This window comes from Brassica oleracea, chromosome C1, assembly GCF_000695525.1.
Source record: "Brassica oleracea var. oleracea cultivar TO1000 chromosome C1, BOL, whole genome shotgun sequence".
Lineage (NCBI taxonomy): Eukaryota > Viridiplantae > Streptophyta > Magnoliopsida > Brassicales > Brassicaceae > Brassica > Brassica oleracea.
In genome coordinates this window covers 31,783,357-31,786,062 of record NC_027748.1, presented here as the reverse complement: position 1 = coordinate 31,786,062, position 2,706 = coordinate 31,783,357, and the positions used below count along the sequence as shown (strand labels likewise).

The 2,706-nt window shown below is 37.9% G+C and overlaps 1 pseudogene; it reads right to left on the bottom strand.

Annotated features, from left to right (window-relative positions):
* Positions 1-693: 693 nt before the first annotated feature.
* The window catches only part of LOC106337569, a 4,725-nt pseudogene continuing 2,712 nt past the window's right edge, over positions 694-2,706 (bottom strand).

Sequence of the window (2,706 nt, the reverse complement as noted above, 5' to 3'; positions counted from 1 at the left end):
CTAGATATATGGGGGCTGGAAGCAAAAAAAAAATTAATTGGCCTATTAACTGTAAAAGACTTGTAACGGAGAGAGAGTAAGATTCGAACTCTTGACTTCTTTAAGCAAACATGTGTACAATAACCAAATTGGCTGAAGAGAATTTTTACAAAACTCGGCCGAAATAATACTTAATATTTAGCGGCCGGAAGCAAGTGCTTGGCCCGCTTCCATCCAGGGCCGGCACTGTGTAGACATGACAGTGGAAGTGATCCATCTGTCTTGTTCGAAATCGAAATTCATCACTTTCATTGAAAGAGTTAATGGAACAATTACAAAGAAATTAAGAAACTACATTGAATGCATGTAGAGATCTCATAGAGAAAGATTTACAGTTTCAAATCGGGAGATCATGATGTAGTGGGTTGAATATTAGGATTTTTTTTTGTATATAATTAGAATCAGTTAACAAACAAAACTGTCTTCTAGAAAAGAATTATGCATTCTGTTTTTATTTTTAAATTAGAAAATATAAATTATATGGAAAAATGTGATTAGTTGAATGACTTATGCTTTAGTATATAAAGAATACAAGATGAATTTATATACATGGCTCGTGTTTATTTCTTAATCACACATTGTTAATATATGAAAACCAAACACACATAAAATGAAACAACAAAATAAATACAGCTTACACACAACACACTTAATTCATTGTTTTTCACTAGCCTGACCACCGAGCTTGCGTGCAATCACCACCGAGTTAATAACTTCACTGGTCGTTGGGTGATAAATGGTCAAGACCTCGAAGCCTTTAAATCACAAGGATCAACCATGTGATATATATGAAAGCTCTAAGTCCATGACCACTCCGTAGCATGAGAAGTGCTTCTGGAGCCATGTGTTTTTCTAAATATTCAATTGCTTTAACCTTTGCCTCTTTGTCTAATCCAACAAGCTCGGCCAACAATACAACGTCATTACTCACGTAGAACCTCCGTAGTTATGTTGAGTAAATCCGTGGTGTGGAAGATCAGGCGTCGAGAGAGGTCGGGGTCACGCGAGACAAGATGGGATGCAAGAGCATTGGCTGGAGGGTCGATATCGAAGTTGTAAAAGCCCGTGTTGGGGAGATGAAACTTAGCCAAGGTGATGGACGAGAGGGGCATCGGACCGAAGCCCACGAAAGCGATATTGGTCGGAGGATGGGTTGTATGTTTCGTGAGTAGACTAAACTCGAGCTTGCTTACATTGACATGGATTGGGTAGGTATGGAAGATATCTATGTGGTCAAGTGGGTTGTCTTCGAGAGACCCCAAGATGGTGGAGTGTTGCAGAGAAGATCCCACATTAGAAATATGTAAAGGATTTGAGTAATATATAAGGGATCTAGGCCCTTCCACTTACCGCCAATTAGTTTTAAGTTGGAAGTCCAATGAATTTTTCATGGTATTAGAGCGGGTCTACACCCTGACCCATTATCCGGCCCGGAAAATGGTCTGATCATACCACAAATTGATGGCCTAAGGGAGGCTTAATTTCTTTGAGATATCTAGAAAAAATAGCATTATCTCGGATGGGTATGATGGATTATACGAGATTAATGGTTATATGCACTATTATCTCGAAGGAGGATGTTGGAGAGAAGATCCCACTTTGAAAATATGTAAGAGACGTGAGTAACATATAATGGACTTGGACCAGTACACTTACTGCCAATTGGTTTTAGATTGTAAGCCAAAAAAACTTGTCATGGTATAGCGGGCCCACACCCTGATCCATTAATCCAGTCCAAAAAGTGGTCCGATCATCCCACGAATTGATGGCCCAAGGAATGCTTAATTTATTTGAGATAGCTAGAAAAAGAGCATTATCTCGAAAGGATATATGACAGATTTTGTGAGATTAATGGTTATACGCACCACTATATCGAGAGAGTGTGTTGAAAAGAAGATTTCACATTAAAAATATGTAAGAGACTTGAGTAACGTATAAGAGACTTGACCACTCTATTTACTCTCAATTGGTTTTAGGTTGGAAGTCCAAGAAGCTTGTCGTGGAGAAGTGAATATCGATCCAATGGCTTCACCGCCTAGCTTCTCATGTCTTGGACTTCTTGGCTCATCTTTTGAACGTCAATGTTGGTGTCCGTAGGCACACAAGGTCATGAGCTGGTAATAAGGCATCAACTTCCTTCGAAAGTCTTTTAAGCTTTCGAGATTTGGTCGTACAAGTCGGCGATTTGCTTAACAGAGTAATTATCTTGGCAAGCCATATATATCAACTAAAAGGGGATACTTTGAGTTGGTTTCTAGGTTCCGACAATTTGTAACCTCCGACAAAAGGGCTTTATATATAGATTGGCAATTGTGGGATTCATGTCAACTTTAGATCTATTTTATTGGGGTTTTTGGCTTATTAAATGAACAAAACTTAGGTTCACCCCATAGGGTGAACTTTTAAATTCACCTCTCATTCTAGAACCAATCAAATTGCCACGTAGATAATTAATTAAAAATATTAAATTTATTTTAAAATAACTAAAAAAAATAATGTTAATTTTAACAACGCTGACACCGACATCTAAACCGTAAACCCGAAATCTTAATTTTTTAACCCTAAACCGTAATTCTAAAACCCAAACTCTATACTCTAAACCCAAATCCTAAACCCTAAAACCAAACTGTATATTCTAAACCCAAATCCTAGACCCTAAACCCAAAC